Source organism: Phyllostomus hastatus, unplaced genomic scaffold (genome assembly GCF_019186645.2).
Source record: "Phyllostomus hastatus isolate PE091 unplaced genomic scaffold, TTU_PhHast_1.1 phas_contig_36, whole genome shotgun sequence".
NCBI classification, from domain to species: domain Eukaryota; kingdom Metazoa; phylum Chordata; class Mammalia; order Chiroptera; family Phyllostomidae; genus Phyllostomus; species Phyllostomus hastatus.
Genome location: NW_025333862.1, coordinates 1,629,618 through 1,651,699, shown reverse-complemented (window position 1 = coordinate 1,651,699; position 22,082 = coordinate 1,629,618).

Sequence of the window (22,082 nt, the reverse complement as noted above, 5' to 3'; positions counted from 1 at the left end):
GAGATAATTGTAGTCAAACATTAATAAAAACATCTAAAAAAGCTGAAAAATAATTTGATTACTAATTGAAGAAATTAAGCTAAATAAAGTATTGTTTTCTTCTTCAAAACAATGTCTCTTGAGATTTAAACTGTGGGAAAATTGTCAAACTAACTTAATCAAAAGATCATAAGACATTTTTTAAAAGGTCTGGGTAAATCAAACTCTTGTTATGGTAACTCTTAAAGGCATTAATCAAACAAACCGGTTTTAATATTAAATACTCTATTCAAACTACATTCTCCTACTTAATTTATGAAAATAGTTAATTTCTTTAGTCTTAAAATATTACACAGTAGCAATGTTATTCAGAGACAGAAAAAAGGAGACAGGCACATATTACATCAAGAACATATGCATAAAGACCATATACATAATCTAAATTACTAATTTTTGTAGAGAAGGCAAGGGCAACTTTAGTTGCTTAAGGTTTAAAGGTGACAGTTAACTTAGAGTTGCTTACATTGCTAGTTACCCAGCTGGAAAATCTGTTGAGGCTTAAAGAAATCTTCATGTGCTGGAAATAAAGGAAATTTCAAAGGAATTAAGCAGCAGGAAAGAGTCTGGCAGTTTTTTTCCTATTCCTTTCCTTTATAGACTTAAAATTTGTACGAACTTTTACAATCTTCACAACCTTTTAAAAACTTTTCTAACATTCAGAAATAACCATCTATTGAACAATTCACTTTCAATGCATGTCCTTCAAAATTTGCCTTCATACTCTATGCCTTCTCTCACCAAAACCACACAATTTCTTTCCAACTTAATTAGAATTTCTAACTACTAAAATCCCTCAATTTCCTATGATAAACTAAAAGTAAATAACAAATATTAGGGTGATCTGTGACATAGGCTGTGAAGAAATTGACAAAAAGAAGCAAAATGCAGAGAGAAAAGTTTTTATTTTACTTCACCAAGAAAGAGGAAGGGCTGGGTGTGGAGATATGCACCAACCCTGAGGGGCGGGGTCTTTTTGAGCTTTTATTAGGTAATTGGGGTAGTTGTAGAGCAGGATGTTTCTGTTGATCTTGTATAGGTTGCATCTTGTTTTGATGTTATCTGTGGGTGCAGACTCTGGTTGTTGTGGTCTAGCATGTCCTGTTTCAGAAGTTCCCAGAGCCTCTGAGCCTTCAGAGCACTTCCAGTAATTTTCTAGTCCTGAGGGTAAAGGCTTATAAAACAATTAAGCTTGATCATGCTTTATGGGATACAGTTAGCTCTGGCAAAGAAGGCCTGAAAAGAGGGCTTTTGTTTTATTATTTCCCCTTCTAGTTTTTGAGATAGCTTTATTCTTAATGACCTGGTCCCATTCTTGTTCTGTGGAATAGGGACAAAACTCTCATCTGGACCTCCTTCAGATGGGTTATGGACATAGAGTTGTCCCTGCCTATGGGTTATGAAGGAGAGGGTAGAACTGGGCAGCCCAAAAAGTGAGAGCTATGGCCAGAGGCAATTTGTGGAGAAAATCTCCTAGAGTCTGGATGCTCAGTTGAATGAAGAATATGAGATATTTGAGAAGACATGACTCAAAAGCAAGAATAAAAAAAGGTTGCTGTAGGTCTTAAGAAGGGAATTAGCCAAGAAAAACCAGGTGTAGATATTGTTCTAAAATTTTAAAAAGGGAGAGGAGGAGGAGAAGGTACATTCTTTAAGGCTGACCCTGCATCAGTAGCTCTCAATAATTCCAAGTCAAGAGAAGAAAGCAAAAATAAACATTAGCTTGAAAGAAAAGGAAAAAAGGTAGGATTCAATTCAGTTTTATTGGTGACAACTGGACTTTGTGATTTCCATTCAAACACAGTTTTTCTCCCTAAAATCACCCTCATTTTATTAAAGAGGCTGTATTAAGTCCAGTGTCAATTTGGCCTGATTATTTACATGAACACAACAAGCATAGTAATTGATCATATGGGCCACAGATGGCAAACACAAGGCCCATGGGCAAAATCTGGCCTTCCACCTTGTTTTATCTGGCAGCAGCACTGAGTTCTCGCTTAACTGTTAAGGGTAGTTACATTTATACAGTCCTAAAATTACATTCAGCCTTTTGAAGGCAACCACAAGGCTGGTGTGGCCACTGGTGAAAATGAATTTGACACCCCTGATGTAGGCTCTTTCAAATTTACTTTGCTGGAATTTTACAAGTACCCTTCACAGTGAGTTTTAGACAGCTTCTCAGAAAAAAGAAACAAAGCCACACAGTTGCCATATGGCTTTACCTCCAACACCTAAAAGTTTGGGTGGATTTCTCAAGTTCTTGAGATCCCCAAAATGTCTTTAGGTCCATTCCTTGACATCTTTCAGGAAAGCAACCACTGTTCCTTACCTGGAAAGACCTCCATGAACCACATGACTAAGCAAGATACAAGGCCATTTCTCCAAGGGGCTCTTATGGGCCTCAAAAGTTGATCTTAGTTCCTTAAGACTTTCTGGTGACATCCAGAGTACAGGCATGACTCTTTCAATCATGACATTCTGGACAAAGACTTCACTAATAAAACCACATTTGGAAACATGCTATTGTAAACAGAATAGATTCTTACTGGATTTATGAAAACAAACATATTGCCATGAAAGTAATAGTATTCAGAGTTGTTGAATTCTGGATGGGTTAGGTAGGAAGAAAAACATAAATACTTCAATTATTGCTTATAAGAGTGCAATTTACTAATTGTTCAAAGAAAAAATAAGTTTCTGTATTTATAGAAGATAAAAAATTAAAATTAACAATATTTTTATCAATTTTCTTTGTCTTGATTATTTACCTGTATTTACATGAATCCAGTTATTCCTTAGGGTTCCAAAAATTTTTACTTCAAATATATGACTTGTTTAGAAGCTGTAATTTGAAGTAAGTCAGAGTTCTTTCCATGAACATTTCCAAAGATATATTTGCAAATGCATTAGCATAAAAAATGAGTATTTATGACAAAAATAAAAGTGATATGGTTGTAGATTTGATTATAATGCAATTACAAAGTTCATACAAAAACTTTGCTTCTTTTTACAATATAACATTTCCAAGATAACATTTCCTTGGTAAGTAATAATTACTATGTAATGACATAAAAGAATAGTAGGTCCATATTTTTATATTTAACACAAAATCTCAGTATATGTAAAGACCAAACAGTATGCAAGATTTTAAAATGCTGTACAGAACTTATCAGAAGTGTACATTGAACACTGGAAACAATAACTTATCAATGTTTGGTTTAGAAATATCCAGAGTACCACGGCTTGATGTACACACAGAGAACCATCACCTTTGTTTGTCTGGTGTCGCTGACAGGACACCTGTTACCCCAGGGAGTTTCCCATTTGAACCTGGCTTTAAATTTTTGCAAATTTCTTTCTAGTGCAGGTTGAAATGTCTAGAACATCTATTTTGTTAAAAATATATACATATACACAAATAGAACATAGTTATTATTATTCTGCTTGGTAAACCTTCCCATGTAATTTTAGGCTTATTAAATAGGCCTAATTAGTTCAAAAACTTCTCTTTTTTATGTATTCTTAATTTTATTTAAATTGTTGTTGCACTACAATTTTCTATCTTTTACTCCCATCCCAACCCACCCACTCAACCCTCCCCTCCTCCCTCCCATTTCCACCCACCCCTAGTTTTTATCCATGTGTCCTTATACTCGTTCCTGTAAACCCTTCCCCTTTTCCCCTGAAATTCCCCTGAAATTCCCTCTCCTCTCCCCTCTGAACTCTGTCAGTCTGTTCTTTATTTCAGTGTCTTTGGTTATATTTTGCATGTTCCTTTGTTTTGTTGTTTAGGTTCCTGTCAAAGGTGAGATCATATGGTATTTGTCTTTCACTGCCTGGCCTATTTCACTTAGCATAATGCTCTTCAGCTCCATACACACTGTAGCAAAGGGTAGAAACTCCTTCTTTCTCTCTGCTTCACTGAATTCCATTGTGTAAATGTACCAGTCCTTTGATCCATTTATTTGCTGATGGGCACTTAGGTTGCTTCCAGCACTTGGTTATGGTAAATTGTGCTGCTATGAACATTGGGGTGCATAGGGTATTTTGGATTCCTGTTTAAGGGCTCTTAGGGTACAATCCCAGCAGTGGAATTCCTGGGTCAAAAGGCAGTTCCATTTTTAGTTTCTGGAGGAAATTCCATAATGTTTTCCACAGTGGCTAAGCTAATTTGCATTCCCACCAACAGTGCACTAGGATTCCCTTTTCTTCTCAACCTTTCCAACACTTGTTTGTTGATTTGTTTATGTTGGCCATTCTGGCCAGTGTGAGGTAGTAACTCATCTGGTTTTGATTTGCATCTCTATGATGGCTAGTGATGCTGAGCATCTTTCCATATGTATCTGGGCCCTCTGTATGTCCTCCTTGGTGAAGTGTCTGTTCAAGTCTTTTGCTCATTTTTTAATTGTTTATTCTTGTCTTCCTGGAGTAGAGTCATGTGAGTTCTTTGCATATTCTGGAGATCAAAGTCTTATCTGAGGTATGACTGGCAGATATGTTTTCCCATATAGTCAATTCTCTTCTCATTTTAATGCTGTTTTCTTTAGCCATGCAGAAGCTTTTTCAATTAACTAGGTCCCATTTGTGTATTCTTTCCTTCACGTCCCTTGCATTAGGAGACATATCTGTGAAGATGCTGTGTAGAATGTCTGAGATTTTCTTGCCAATGTTTTCTTCTAGGACTTTTATGGTGTTATGATTTATATTTATGTCTTTTATCCACCTTGGATTTATTTTTGTGTACGGTGTAAGTTGGTGATCGAGTTTCACTTTTTTTTTTGCATGTAGCTATCCATGTCTCCCAACATCATTTGTTGAAGAGGCTATTTTTGCTCCATTTTATGGTTCTTCCCCATTTGTCAAATATTAATTGACCATAGATACCTGGGTTTATTTCTGGGCTCTCCGTTCTGTTGATTGGTTTATGTGCCTGTTTTTATGCCATTACCAGGCTGTTTTGATTATAGTGACCTTGTAATAGAGTTTATTATCAGATATTGTGATGCCTCCTGCTTTGTTCTTCTTTCTCCAAATTGCCACAGCTATTTGGGGTGGTTTATAGTTCCATATAAATTTCTGAAATGTTTGAAGTGTTTGTTCTATATCTGTAAAATATATCATGGTACTTTAATAAGGATTGCATTGAATTCATAAATCGCTTTGGGTAGTATGGCCATTTTGATGATGTTAATTCTTCCAATCCATGAACATGGTATATGTTTTCATTTGTTTGTGTCTCCCTTGATTTCTTTCTTCAGTGTTGTATAGTTTTCTGAGTACAGGTCTTTTACCTCCTTGGTTAGGCTTATTCTTAGGTATTTTGTTTTTCTTGTAGGTATGTCAAATGGGTTTTTTTCTTGAATTCTGCTTCTGCTGTTTCCTTGTTGATATACAAAAATGCCTTTGATTTCTAGATATTGACTTTGTATCCCTCTGTTTTGCCAAATTTGTTTATTAGGTTGAGCAGTGTTTTGGGAGAGTCTGGACTCCCTCCTGCTTCATTGCCATCTCAATTGAATTTCTTTAAATTTTTTTGAAATGATATTTGAAGGATAGGGGTTAGCTCTTCCTTGAATGCATTGTAAAATTACCCTTTGAAATCATCTGGTCCAGGGTTTTTATGTTTCAGAAGCTTTTTGAATACTGTTTCAATTTCATCAGGTGTTATTTGTCTGTTCAGGTTTTCTGCTTCTTCTTCATTGAGTTTTGGAACATTTTATTTTTGTAGAAATTTGTCCATTTTGTCTAAGTTTATAAATTTCTTGGCATATAGCTCTTCATAGTAATTTCTTACAATTCTTTATATTTCTGTGGTATCAGTTGTAATCTCTCCTCTTTCATTTCTGATTGTGTTTATTTGGGTTCTCTCTTTTTTTCTCAATGAGTCTGCTTACAGGCTAGTCAATTTTGTCTATCTTTTCAATGAACAGCCTCCTGGATTTATTGATACTTAGAATTGTGCTTTTTGTCTCAATGTCATTTAATTCTGCTCTGATCTCGGTCATTTCCTTCCTTCTACTTGCTCTGGGTTTTCTTTTTGTTGTTCCTTCACTTGTAGGCATAAGGTCAGAAAGTTTACTTGAAATATTTCTATGTTTTTTAGGCAGGCCTGTTTCACTAAGAACTTCCATCTCAGGACTGCCTTCAGTGTGTCCTATAAGTTTTGAATTGTTGTGAGTTCATTTTTGTTTGTTTCTAGAAACTTTTTGATTTCTTCCCTAATTTCATTCTTGACCGATTCATTGTTTAATAGAATGTTATTCAAACTCCATGAGTTTGAGTGTTTTGGGGGTTTTTCCTTGAGGTTGGTTTCTAGTTTCATTCCCTTGTGGTCAGATAAAATGCTTGATATGATTTGAATTTTCTTAAATTTACTGAGGCGTGTTTTGTGTCCTATCATGTAGTCTATCTTTGAAAATGTTTTGTGTGCATTTGAAAAGAATGTGTATTTTGCCTCTTTGGGATGTATATATTTCAGTTAAGTCCATTTCATCTAGGGCATTGTTCAATGCCACAATATCAACAAATATCCTTGTTGATATTTTGCTTGGAAGATCTGCCCATTTTTGACAGTGGGGCTTTAAAATCTCCTGCTGTAATCATGTTTCTGTCAATATCTTTCTTGAAATCCTCCAACATTTTATGTATTTGGGTGCTCCTGTGTTCTATGCATATATATTTACAATGTTGATGTCTTCTTGATGGATTCTACCCTTGAGTATTTTGAAATGACATTCTGGGTCTCTTTTTATGGCCCTTTTTTTGAAGTCTATTTTGTCTGATTTGAGTATTGCTACCCTGACTTTTTTTTCCTGTCCATTTGCTTGGAATATTTGCTTCCAGCCCTTCACTTTCAGTCTGTGTAGGTCTTTTGTTCTGAAGTGGATCTCCTGTAAGCAGTATATGTGTGGGTAATGTTTTCTTATCCATTCTGCTTTTCTGTGTCTTTTGAATGGGACATTTAATTCATTTACATTTAAGGTTATTATTGATAGGTACTGATTCATTGTTAGTTTTTCATTCCTGTCTTCCCTCTCTTTCACTGTTCTTCTTGTTCTTAAAGCAAACCCTTTAGCATCTCCTGTAGAGCTGGTTTGAAGGAGGTATGGTGTCTGAGGCTTCTTTTATATAGGAAGCTCTTTATTTGGCCTTCCATTTTAATTGAGAGCCTTGTTGGATAAAGTAGTGTTGGTTGCAGGCCTCTGGTTTTCATTACTTGGAATATTTCTTGCCATTCCTTTCTGGCTTGAAGCATTTCCATTGAGAAGTCAGCTGCTAGTCTTATCGGGGGGTCCCTTGTACATTACTTCTTGTTTCTTTCTGCCTTTGGGATTCTCTCTTTTTTTTTGGAATTTTGACATTTTAATTATGATGTGTCTTGAAGTTGGCCTCTTTGGGTTCCTCTTGATTGAGACCCTCTGTGTTTTCTGGAATTGTGTGACTTTTTCTTTCATTACATTAGGGAAGTTTTACATTGCTACTTTTTTAAGCAGGTTTTGTATCCCTTGCTGTTCTTCTTCTGCTTCTGGTATCCCTACTAGATGGATATTATTACATTTCATGGTGTTCTGCATTTCCCTTAACCCCTCTTCATTCTTTTTGAGCCCCCTTTTTTTTCTCACTCATTCTGGGTGTTTTTTTCTACCTCATCCTCCCACTTGCTAATCTGAGCCTCTTCTTCATTGAGCCTGCTTTCATTCCTTCTACTGTGTTCTTCAGTTCATAAAATGTATTCTTCATTTCTTCTTAGCCCTTGTTGATAGTTTCTATTACCTTTTTCATGTTGATATAGTTTTCAGTGGGTTCATGGTAGTTTCTGTGTAGTTTTGGTAATTCTCTGTGAGCTCATTGAACTTCTTCATTACCATTGCTTTGAACTCAATATCTGATAGTTGACTTGCCTCTATTTCCTTTAGCATTCTTTCTGAGGCTTCCTTCTTTCTTTTTGGGGGTTGATTATTTCTTTGTCTTCCCATTGTTTGTGAGACTCTTCTTGTTAGCTTCTCCTCTTAAGTTGATCTGTTCTGACTCTTTGGGTTTTTGGTCTGAACTTCTATAATATAAGATCTGTGAGATTCAGTGGTGCAGTCTTTTTAATCTCCTGAGCTTGCTGGCCTTAAGCTGTCATTTTTGTTGGCTCTCTGTATGTCTTTGGATTTTGATTGTTGTTGGGTCTTTCTTTGGAGAGTCCTTTCTACCAGCTGGTTAACTAAGCACCACTCTGTCCACCACCTCTTGTATTCTGTTATGCAGGTGTGGACAGGTTGTTTTGAAGCTGGTTCTCCCGTATGTACAAGGTTTTGAGGATTCTCTCTCAATATTGTTCATTTGTTTGATCTGAGTAATTTCTCCACTATTTAGTTGTATTTCCAGATAGGTCCTGGGTTGAATTAGTGTGGCTTCCACTCCCTCCTTCACCTTCCTTTGTAGTTATCTGTTGGTGGTTCTTTCATTGGTGGGTTTCCTCTTCCAGCAGGTAGCCTGGTGTTCACAGCTTCCACCTACTCATATGATTTTTCAATGTCCTATACAATTTTTGGTTTCCAATCTTCATATGTGTTGGGGTACTGTTGTCTGTTCATTCTGTTCCTCAGTAGATTGGCTAGGTGTTTCACCCATGTGCTGGAGGAAGTAGAGTCTGCTCCCACCTATCTTGCCATCAAGATAGCAAGATATCAAATAATATGTTCAAATGACAGGATCCTGCTTAATTTGCTTAAGCTAATAAAATATACCCTAGCTGTGCCATATGGAGGGAGAAAACATACCAGATGTAATTCAGAAACACATGTTACATAAAGAGTACACACCTGAAGAGTGAACACAGAAAGATCATACTCATAATTCGAATTAATAATTTTTGTAGAGTAAGCACAAGATTTAACCCATTTGCTTTTGACAAATTTTAAGAAAACTGGGAAAGGGTTTGGAAGGTTCTAAATACCAATCAAGGAGACCCATCAATACTCTCAATGAAAACTTTAAGGGCTGTGAATGAATGGTGGAAATAAAGTAAGTCTTGGCTTCAACCCATGAAATGAAGCAGCATGGACGAGCTTGAGCAGTGCTGCTTTGTCCACCTGAATGGTCAAAAACCTCATGACAGAAGATAAAATAAATGTTCCAGACAGATGACTGAAAGTTATAATAATGAAAACAACTCCAGGTCCCACCAGAGTAAAAGAATGTCACCAGAGAGAAATTAGGTAAAGGAAGGGGTGCTGGAGCCTGACTGAAGCTTTTCCTCTTTTTATAATTTACAAATTTACAAGCATTCACAAACTTTTTTATCCACTCAAAAATAACTATGTTTAGAATATTTTCAATCCTTATTCTTCAAAATTGCTTCATCATGGCTTATGACTTCTATTACTAAAACCATATAATTCCTTTCAAATTTGATTTGAACTTTTAACTTTTAGAAATCTCAATATCCAATGATAAAAGGTATACAACTGGCATTCTCTAGATTAACTTTTATGAACACATTTCATGACTTTTGGAAACATGGGTTCCTCAACTATAAAGGACATATGGACAAAACCAAGGGGGGTTGGAATCAGGGAAGGGAGGTGGGAATGGCTGGGATTAGGGGAGTGGTAGGGGTAAAGTTCAGACAACTGTTCTTGAACAACAATAAAATAAGAAAAGGAAACAGAGGTTCCTTGATTGGCCCACACACTCTTACTTTCAAGCAATATACCTCCAACAAAGCACAAGACATTTACCTATAGCTACAAATCCACTTTACAGCCTCATGGTAATAAAAAACCAAAAACAAGTGAACTTAAGACTTGTCTAACAATCAATGTCTCAGTATTTCACGTTATTTGTTAATTACTTAGACACTCAATAACTTATCTGAATTTACTGATTTAGAAAGGAATAGCTAAAATAAATTAAATTGATTTGCTCAGACATAGCTAAGGTCTCCCACTTTTGATAAGAATTATCTCCCCAAAATTTGTATTTTAGTAGATGACCTAGACAAGAGTTCTTGAAGAAGACAAAGTATTTACATTTCAAAAATGTTAGTGAAAGAAAAGCAAGCTTCTAGAGAGATTTTAGTTTCATAAAACCAATTATCCATAAGATTTTTATAGGTGAATAGAGGAAATTTGGGTAAGGTAAAAGGATTTAGTTCTGGAGCCACACCTCTGACCCTGTAAAGACTTTATTCATAAAACAAGTACAGTTATTTTAAATACCTCAACAGTTGGGTAGCCACTCAAATGTCTGTAAATGTTTACCTAGATATGGGCATGTACCCATGTCTGAAATGCTTTTTCTACCTGGGTACATTTTTCCAGTTTACTAACAGCATATAACCTAGAATCATCTCTGCAAACCATAAAGTCCTAAATATATGGAACATCTGTTCATTTCCTGTGGGAATAGTAAAACAGGGCCAATTGCAAGATAGCATTGAAATTAATGGTGTCATTGACTGGCTCAACTTTTCCATTGCCCACTTTATATTGGGGCCAGACCATGTCATAAAGAAGATTAGCCTTTTTCTTGAGGAACTCTGAATGAAATTCCTCCCAATCAGTTAAGTATGTACCCCAAAAGGGGATCCTCAAGGCACTGTGGACTGATTTCCCATCTGTGGAGAGACAGATATATAACAAGCTGAGAGTTAGAGGCCTCCCCATAAGTCTCTGGGCTGTTTTTTGCTATTCTGAGTAGAGGGAGGTACCCTGTTAAGCTGTCCCTAAAGCTCTCATGGAAGTTAATAATAAAGAAAAGGTTGTTAACAAACATCCAATCAGTCTCAGAGACCGCACCCCTAGCCTGGTGGGAGTGCATATCAGTGGAAAACCAGAGCCAGGAAGGGCTCCGGCATTTTCAGGTCTTGGGAGCCAGCAGTTCTGATATGGGGAAGTGCGCGCCCCATCAGGAATCCTGACTCACGCACTGTGAACCTGTAAGGGATGCGGTGCTTAGTACCTTCCTATAGTCTGAAACTCAAAAATTTCCAGCCAGCCTGATCAGGGGTGGCCAGGAAATGCGCCCTCACCCATATCCCGGTGGGAGTGCAGATCGGTGGAAAACCCAGAGCCGGGAAGGACTCAGGCATCCTCAGGTCTCAGGAGCCTGCAGTTCTGATCTGTGGAAGCGCTCGCCACATCTGGAATCCTGACTTGTGTGCTGTGAACCTGGAAGGGTTGAGGTGCTTAGGGCGTAGGGCGTTCCTAGAGCCTGAATCTCAAACGTTTGATGGAGGGGCGCGCCCTTTTACGACTCCCAAGGAGGGTGCAGTGAATCCCAAAACTTCATGGGAGCCTCCTGAGATCATAGAGCTGGAACCCTGCAGGGACCCCGGAGTCTGGAAGAATGTGGCAGTGAGCTCCGGAGAGTGAGTGTGCTTGGAAGCACCCAGGGTTCCTGAGAGACTTGCTGAGATCTGGCTGGGAGGAGGGAGAAGCATTTCAAAGGTCCCTCAGCCAGCTGAAGCCAGCAAGATCAGAAAAACTGGTCTGGCCAGTTAGAAAGCAACAAGAGGTTTGTTTTTTTTTTTATATTGTTTGGTTTGGTTTTTGTGGCTGTTGTTGGTTGATTGATTTTATCCTGTGTTTTAAGTGACATTTTATTTTTCAATTCTTACTATTTTTATATCTTGCAATCCCTTATGTTTCTCTTCCATTCATCCTAATAATATTCTTTCCACTCCAAATTTCTCTCTCCTGCACTCCATCTTCTGCTTTTCTTTCCTTATTTTTTTTAATCTTGCAAGTTACTGTAAATTTGTATTATCTTTTTCTCACTTTTCTGACATTTTTTAATTTTAATAATATTTTGGTATTCTTTTTCTTTCTGTATAATCCTCTTTGCTTGGCTGGTTATACTGTCATTTGATGGGTTACCCCTGGTATCTCAGTCACAGTGTGTTGATAATTTACTATCCTTCATCTGTGTTCCATTAATATACCTCTCAAGGTTCTATACTCTTTATTCTTGTTATCTAGACCTCATCAATTCTGCCACAAGACTGTCACTTTACTATTACTGTTAATAAGACCTAGTCCATACAATTGTAAATACTACTCAATACCCCTACCTGATCTCAGCCCACTTTGCAATTTCATGACCTATACTATTGGGGGGGTTGTCTCTATTCTTTTACACACTACTCCTATACACTAATCTTTAATCCAACCCTACCTTAGAATCTGACCTCCCACAGCCTCACAGCTTTCTAGATCCAACTATCAATTCTCTCGTCCCCAATAAGCGTGTTACCCTCTTTCCATCCTTTCTAAAACGTGGATAGTGGGGTGGAGGATCATGGTTAACACTATAAGGAGCCAAAGGATAACCCACCTTTCTCTACTGGCTGCTAATGTAAATATCATAGTACACTGTCTTGCTGTTTTAAACCATTTCGCCTTACTCCTCCAACTGATCACAAAAAAAAGAGTAGGGGGAAGCTGTGAACACCAGGATACACGAAGGAGATTACACCACTGAATCTCACAAGTATTCTACCACAAAAGTTCACACCATAATTGATGCGTGGGCCACCGCTCAGCAGTGATCACAGAATGCTGTGGATGGCTTGACGAAAGGCAAGAAAAACATGCACAGAGACAGACTAGTTTCTGTGGAGAAGTAGGGACGGAATGGCCACCCCCTTTAGTGTGGAGCGCACCGATTTACCATCCAAACCTGCTTTTATTGGGCTCGTTTTGCATAATAATCCAGGTAAAGAACAGTACTTATTAGAGGAAGTAAGGAACCATAGAAAACAAGGAAATCTGAGGGTCTATTTTGAGTCAGGGTCAAAGAGCTGTAAAACTTTGAGGAACAAACTAAATTCCTCCTTGAACCCATCTCATTCAACTGAGAGCATTCACAGTAATTTACATGTTCTTTCTTAGGCCTGATTACCCAGGGAATCTGCCCTTTTCAGCACACAGCTGCACCACCCTGTCATTGTTTCAGGCTTAGGTGGAGCATGGAAACTAAGGCAACCAAGAGATGAGATTTTCTCCCAGATGATGAGAACTCAGGCTATGTCAAAGCTGAGGATCGAGAGTCCATCACCCCCTTTTGCTGTAGCCCCCAAAGTCCTTCCTTTGGGGGCCCCCCACATGGTCGTGCCTGTCTCATGTCATTCCCCCCTTGGGGAATCTTACCCATCTTTGGCTAGCCAACCAAGCTTTGGGGTTCAGTTATGAATGAAGCAGCAGAAGCAGCACTCCTGCCAGGGAGATAAGCTTTTGTCTCCTTGCTGGTTTAAGGTTCCAAGGGCATTCCCTTAGCCTTAGCCTAGGCAGAGGTTACAGCTTCTGATACCAGGCAGGGCGGTTCCCAACACATAATTACAGGGAACCAGAACAGCTCAATTTAAGAAACAGAGGCTAACAAGAAGAAACCCACGAACAATGAGAAAACAAAGAAACGACCCCCAATTGAAGAGAAATGAGGAAGCCTCAGGAAAAATGCTACATGAAATAGAGGCAACTCAACTATCAGATAGTGAGTTCAAAACAATGATTATCAGGAAGTTCAATGAACTCACAATGAGCTTTCAGAAATTAGAGGGAAACTACATCAATCTCACTGCAAACTATATAAACATGAAAAAGGGAATAGAAACTCTCAACAAAGGCCAAAAGGAAATAAAGAATACAATTTCTGAACTGAAGAACACAGCAGAAAGAATGAAAAGCAGGAACGATGAAGTAGAAGATAGGATTAGTGAGCTAGAGGAAAAAGTAGAAAACAACATCCCGAAAGAGCAAGAAAAGGAAAAGAGGCTCAGACAGAATGAAGAGGGATTAAGAGAAATGCAAGAAAATATGATACATAATAATATCCGTATAATAAGGATACCAAAGGAGAAGAAGAAGAACAAGGGATCAAAAACCTAGTCGAAAAAGTAATGAAGGAAAACTTCCCTAATTTGACGAGAGAAAAAGTCACACAAATCCAGGAAACACAGAGAGTCCCAATCAAGAGGACCCCAAAGAGACCCACCTCAAGACACATCATAATTAAAATGGCAAAATACAAACAGAAAGAGAGAATCTTGAAGGCAGCAAGGGAGAAACAGAAAGTAACATACAAGGGAGCCCCAATAAGGCTAACAGCTGACTTCGGAATGGAAACACTTCAAGCCAGAAGAGAATGGCAAGAGATACTCCAGGTAATGAGAACCAGAGGTCTGCAACCAAGACTACTTTATCCAGCAAGGCTCTCGATCAAGATAGAAGGACAAATAAGAAGTTTATTGTCTTCCAGACAAAAGAAGTCTAAAAGAATACACCTCCACCAAACCAGCTCTGCAAGAGATTCTACAGGAACTGCTTTGAGGAAGGGAAGGAAAAGAGAGAGAGAGAGAGAGAGAGAGAGAGAGAGAGAGAGAGAGAGAGGAACACATGTACATAAAAGACAATGAATAAGTACCTATTAATAATACCCTTAAACGTAAATGGATTAAATGCTCCAATCAAAAGACATAGAATAGCTGAATGGATAAGGAAAAATGATCCACACATCTGCTGTCTCTAAGAGACCCACCTCAGGACAAAAGACCTGCACAAGCTAAAAGTGAATGGCTGGGAACAAATTTTCCAAGCAAAGGGACAGGAAAAAAAGCCGGGGTAGCAATACTCATATCAGACAAAATAGACTTCCAAAAAAGGGCCATAAAGAGAGACCCAGAAGGTCACTTCATAATACTCAAGGGCAGAATGCACGAAGAAGACATAAATATTGCAAATATATATGCACCCAAAAGAGGAGCACCCAAATACATAAAGAAAATATTAGAGGACTTCAAGAAAGATATGGACAGCAAAACAATTATAGTGGGAGATTTTAACACCCTACTATCAAAAATGGACAGATCTTCCAAACTAAATCTCAACAAAGATATTGTGGCATTGAACAATACCCTTGATTAAATGGACTTTACTGATAGATACAGAGCCCTCCATCCCAAAGAAGCCGAAAACACATTCTTTTCAAATGTACACGGAACATTTTCAAAGATAAACCACATGATAGGACATAAAACAAGCCTCAAGAATTTCAAGAAAATTGAAATCATACCAAGCATTTTCTCGAATCACAAGGGACTGAAGCTAGAAACCACCAAAAGGAAAAAAACTCAAAATCATGGAGATTAAATAGCATGCTATTAAGCAATGAATCGGTCAAGGATGATATTAGGGAAGAAATCAAAAGGTTTCTGGAAACAAATGAAAACGAACTCACAACAACCCAAAAGTTAGGGGACACAGCCAAGGCAGTCCTGAGAGGGAAGTTCATAGCCATACAGGCCCACCTAAAAAAGTTAGAAACATTCCAAACTAAAAACCTAACCCTATGTCTACAAGAACTCAAGGAACAACAACAAAGACAGCCCAGAGCAAGCAGAAGGAAGGAAATAACCAAGATCAGAGCAGAATTAAATGACATAGAGACTAAAAGCACAATTCTAAGGATCAATGAATCCAAGAGCTGGTTCTTTGAAAAGATAAACAAAATCGACAAGCCTTTAAGCAGGCTGATCAAGAAAAAAAGAGAGAGGACCCAAATAAACACAATCAGAAATGAAAGAGGACAGATTACAACGGACACCACAGAAATACAAAGGACTGTAAGAAATTACTATGAAGAACTGTATGCCAAGAAATTTGAAAACCTAGGTGAAATGGACAAATATCTAGAAAAAATAATCTTCCAAAACTCAATGAAAAAGAAGCAGAAAGTCTGAACAGACCAATAACAACAAAAGAGATTGAAGCAGTAATCAAAAAACTCCCCACACACAAAAACCCTGGACCCAGTGGTTTCACAGGGAAATTCTACAAAGCATTTAAGGAAGAGCTAACCCCTATCCTTCACAGACTATTCCAATAAATCCAAAATGATTGAAGACTCCAAAATTCTTTTTATGAGGCCAACATCATCCTAATTCCAAAACCAGATAAAGACACAACAAAGAAAGAAAACTTCAGGCCAATATCACTGATGAACATAGGTGCTAAAATCCTCAACAAAATACTGGCAAACCACATCCAACAATACATTAAAAAGATCATACACCATGACCAAGTGGGATTCATTCCAGGGATGCAAGGATGGTACAATATTCTCAAATCAGTAAATGTAATACATCACATAAACAAAAGCAAAGACAAAACCCACATGATCATATCAATTGATGCAGAAAAAGCATTTGATAAAGTACAGCACCCATTCATGATAAAAACATTCTGCAAAGTGGGAATAGAGGAAACAGTCCTCAACAGAATAAAGGCCATATATGAGTGACCTACAGCCAACATCATACTCAATGGGCAAAAATTAAAATCTTTTCCACTAAGATCAGGAACAAGACAAGGCTGTCCACTTTCACCACTTCTATTCAATATAATACTGGAAGTTTTAGCGACAGCAATTAAACAAGAGAGAGAAATAAAAGGCATCCAAATCGGAAAGGAGGAAACAAAACTGTCACTGTTTGCAGATGACATGATAATATACATAGAAAATCCTATAGACTCCACCAAAAAACTTCTTGACCTAATAAATGAATTTGGCAAAATAGCGGAATACAAATTCAATGTCCAGAAATGAAAGGCACTTCTTCTGTACACCAACAATGAAACAGCAGAAGCAGAGATCAGAGAAAAAATCCCATTTGAAATAGCAAAAAGAAAAAAAAATATCTAGGAATAAACCTAACCAAAGAGGTAAAAGACCTGTATTTAGAAAACTACATAACACTCAGGAAAGAAATCAAGGAAGACACAAAGAAATGGAAACATATACTGTGTTCATGGATTGGAAGAATTAATATCATCAAAATGTCCATACTACCCAAAGCAATTTACACATTCAATGCAATTCCTATCAAACTACCAATGGCTTATTTCACAGACATAGGACAAACACTTCAAAAATTCATATGGAATCATAAACAACCCGGAATAGATGCTGTAATTTTGAGAAAGAAGAGTAAAGTAGGAGGGATAATAATACCCGACACTAAACTATACTGCAAGGCCACTGTAATCAAAACAGCCTGGTACTGGCATAAAAACAGGCACATAGACCAATGGAACAGCACAGAGAGCCCAGAAATAAACCCAAGTCTCTATGGGCAATTCATATTTGACAAGGGAGGAAGCAACATAAAATGGGGGTAAAAATAGCCTCTTAAACAAATGGTGTTGGGAGAACTGGACAGCCATGTGCAAGAAAATGAAATTTGAACACCAATTACATCATATATAAACATATATTCAAGGTGGATAAAAGACTTAAATATAAAACTTGACACCATTAAAGTCCTAGAGGAGAACGTAGGTAGGAATGTCTCAGATATTTCACACAGAAACTTTTTTAATGACTTGTCCCCTAGACCAAGGGACATAAAGGAAAAAATAAACAAATGGGACCTCTCAAAATTAAAAGCTTCTGCACAGCTAATGAAAACAGTATCAAAATTAAAAGAGAACCAACACTATGGGAAAACATATTTGCCAATGATACTTCAGACAAGGGTTTAATCTCCAAAATATATAAAGAACTTACACGGCTGCACTCTAAGAAGACAAGGAATCCAATTAAAAAGTGGAGAAAGGACTTGAACAGACAATTCTTCTAGGAGGACATACAGAAAATCCAAAGACACGGGAAATGATGTTCAATATCACTAGCTATCAGAGAGATGCAAATTAAAACCACAATGAGATACCACTTCACACCAGTTAGAATGGTCATCCTTAACAAAGCAACAGACAACAAGTGTTCGACAGGTTGTGGAGAAAAGGGTCCCTAGTGCATTGTTGGTGGGACTGCAGACTGGTACAACTACTATGGAAAGCAGTATGGAACTTCCTCAGAAAACTAAAAATCGATCTGCCTTTTGACCCTGCAATTCCACTGCTGGGACTCTATCCTAAGAACACTAAAACACCAATCCAAAAGAACCTGTGCATTCCAATGTTCATAGCAGCACAATTTACAATAGCTAGATGCTGGAAGCAACCAAGATGCCCATCAGTAAATGAATGGATCAAAAAACTATGGTACATTTACACAATGGAATTCTATGCAGCAGAAAGAAAGAAGGAGCTCCTACCCTTTGCAACAGCATGGATGGAGGTGGAAAACATTATGGTAAGCGAAACATGCTAGGCAGTGAAAGATAAATACCATATGATCTCACCTTTAACAGGAACCTAAACAACAAAACAAAGAAACAAGCAAAATATAACCAAAGACACTGACATAGAGGTCAGGCTGACAGTGACCAGATGGGAGAGAAGAGGGAATTGCAGGGGACAGTGGGAAGGGTTCACGGGAACAATGTTAAAGGACACATGGTCAAAAACTAGGGGAAGGGTGGTAATGGGAGGGACGTGTGGAGGGGTTGGAAGGGTGCTGTACTGGGAGTAAAAAGGAGAGAACTGTATTTGAACAATGATTAAAATAAAATTAAAAAAGAAAAAAAGGAACAAACTGACAGTAACTAGATGGCAGGGGAGAGAGATAATGGGGGAAAAAGGGGATGGAACATCTAGGAACATCTAGGAACATATATAAAGGACACATGGACAAAGCCAAATGGGGTAGGATCGAGGGTGGGAGGTAGAGATGGGTGGGGCAGGGGGTGTTGCAGGGGAAGTGGAGATAACTGTTCTTCATTGCTTGAATGTAGATATTCTTCTCTTTTACCACCTCAATTGACCCTACCCAAGAACTCCCCACTGGGATATTTACTTAAGAAGTTGAAGGCTCTGGGACTTGCTAAAATCAAGCTCAAGTGCTTCATTTTCTATTGCAAATCAGCCTGGCTCCAATATAAACTGGGTGGACATGAGGACTTTCCCATGTGCAGATCTCTTAATTATACCATTTATTTTTTATTGTTGTTCAAGTAGAGTCTTAACAATAGAGATCACTTTGGTGATCATCATAAGAGAAAATTCAACTTGGATGATTTGGAAGTTATTTTTATAAAATTATTTTATTTTATTATTTTTTAAAAATTTATTTTGGTCATTGTTCAAGTACAGTTTTCTCCCCTTTACTCCCATTCCAGCCCACCCACTCATCCCTCCCCACTTCCCTCCCATTATCACCCTCCCCCTAGTTTTTGTCCATGTGTCCTTTAAATTTGTTCCTGTAAACCCTTCCCATTCTCCCCTGAAATTCCCTCTTCTCTCCCATCTGGTCACTGTCAGCCTGTGCTCTATTTCAGTGTCTTTGACTATATTTTGCTTATTTCTTTGTTTTGTGGTTTAGGTTCCTGTCAAAGGTGAGATTATATGGTATTTGTCCTTCACTGCCTGGCTTATTTCACTTAGGGTAATGTTTTCCAGCTCTATCCATGCTGTCACAAAACATAGGAGCTCCTTCTTTTTTTCTGCTGCACAGAATTCCATTATGTAAATGTACCATAGTTTTTTGATCCATTCATTTACTGATGGGCATCTAGGTTGCTTCCAACATTTGGATATTGTAAATTGTGCTGCTATGAACACTGGGGTGCAAAGGTTCTTCTGTATTGGTGTTTTAGGGTTCTTAGGATATAATCCCAGCAGTGGAATTGGTAGACCAAAAGGAAGATCTATTTTTATTTTTCTGAGGAAGTTCCATACTGCTTTCCATAGTCGTTGTACCAGTGTGCTGTCCCATCAACAGTGCACTAGGATTCCTTTTCATCCACAACCTGTCGAACACTTGTTGTTTGTTGCTTTGTTTATGATGGCCATTCTGACCAGTGTGAAGTGGTATCTTATTGTGGTTTTAATTTTAATATCTCTGATCGCTAGCCATACTGAGCACCTATTCATGTGTCTCTGGATCTTCTGTATGTCCTCCTTGGAGAACTGTCTGTTCAAGGCCTTTGCCATTTTTTAATTGGGTTGCTTGTCTTCTTAGAGAGAAATCATGAAAGTTCTTTATATATTTTGGAGATTAAATCCTTGTCTGAAGTATCATTGGCAAATATATTTCCCATACAGTTGGTTCTCTTTTTATTTTGATGCTGTTTTCTTTAGCTGTGCAGAAGTTTTTTATTTTGATGAGGTCCCAAATATTATTCTTTCCTTTATGTCCTTGCTGTAGGGGACATGTCAGTAAAAAAAATTCTGTATAAAATGTCTGAGACATTCCTACCTACGTTCTCCTCTAGGACTTTAATGGTGTTATGGTTTATATTTAAGTCTTTTATCCACCTTGAATTTATTTTTGTATAAGGTGTAATTTGGTGATGGAGTTTCATTTTTTTGCACATAGCTGTCCAGTTCTTCCAACTCCGTTTGTTGAAGAGGCTATTTTTACTTCACTTTATGTTGCTGTCTCCTTTGTCAAATATTAATTGACGGTAGAGACTTGGGTTTATTTCTGGGCTCTCTTGTCTGTTGATTGGTCTATGTGCCTGTTTTTATGCCAGGACTAGGCTGTTTTGATTACAATGGCCTTGTAGTATAGTTTAGTGTCAGGTTTTGTGATCCCTCCTACTTTACTCTTTTCAAAATTGCAGCAGCTCTTTGGGGTCATTTATGGTTCCATATGAATTTTTGAAGTGTTTGTCCTATGTCTGTGAAATAAGCCATTGGTACTTTAATAGGAATTGCATTGAATGTGTAAATTGCTTTGGGTAGTATGGACATTTTGATGATATTAATTCTTCCAATCCATGAACACAGTATATGTTTCCATTTCTTTGTGTCTTCCTTGATTTCTTTCCTGAGTGTTATGTAGTTTTCTAAATACAGGTCTTTTACCTCTTTGGTTAGGTTTATTCCTAGATATATTTTTTTTCTTTTTGCTATTTCAAATGGGATTTTTCTCTTGATTTCTCCATCTGCTGTTTCCTTGTTGGTGTACAGAAATGCCTTTGGCTTTTGGACATTGAATTTGTATTCCGCTGTTTTGCCAAATTCATTTATTAGGTCAAGCAGTTTTTTGGTGGAGTCTATAGGATTTTCTATGTATATTATCATGTCATCTGCAAACAGTGACAGTTTTGTTTCCTCCTTTCCAATTTGGATGCCTTTTATTTCTCTTTCTTGTCTAATTGCTATGGCTAAAACTTCCAGTATTATATTGAATAGAAGTGGTGAAAGTGGACAGCCTTGTCTTGTTCCTGATCTTAGTGGAAAAGATTTTAATTTTTGCCCATTGAGTATGATATTGGCTGTAGGTCTCTCATATATGGCCTTTATTATGTTGAGGAGTTCTTCCTCTATTCCCACTTTGCAGAGTGTTTTTATCATAAATGGGTGCTGTACCTTATGAAATTATTTTTCTGCATCTATTGATATGATCATGTGGTTTTTGTCTTTGCTATTGTTTATGTGATGTATTACATTTACTGATTTGAGAATATTGTACCATCCTTGCATCCCTGGAATGAATCCCACTTGGTCATGGTGTATGATCTTTTTAATGTATTGTTGGATGTGGTTTGCCAGTAGTTTGTTGAGGATCTTAGCGTCAATGTTCATCATCGATATTGGCCTGAAGTTTTCTTTCTTTGTTCTGTCTTTATCTGGTTTTGGAATTAGGATGATGTTGGCCTCATAAAAAGAGTTTGGGAGTCTTCAATCATTTTGGATTTTTTGGAATAGTCTGTGAAGGATAGGGGTTAGCTCTTCCTTAAATGCTTTGTAGAATTCTCCTGTGAAACCATCAGGTCCAGGGCTTTTGTGTGTTGGGAGTTTTTTGAATCCTGCTTCAATTTCATCTGTTGTTATTAGTCTGTTCAGGCTTTCTGCTTCTTTTTCATTGAGTTTTGGAAGATTACATTTCTCTAGAAATTTGTCCATTTCACCTAGGTTTTCAAATTTCTTGGCATATAGTTGTTTATAGTAATTCCTTACAATCCTTTGTGTTTCTGTGGTATCAGTTGCAATTTCTCCTCTTTCATTTCTGATTGTGTTTATTTGGGTCCTCTCTCTTTTTTTCTTGATCAGCCTGCTTAAATGCTTGTCAATTTTGTTTATCTTTTCCAAGAACCAGCTCTTGGATTCATTGATCCCTAGAATTGTGTCTTTAGTCTCTATGTCATTTAA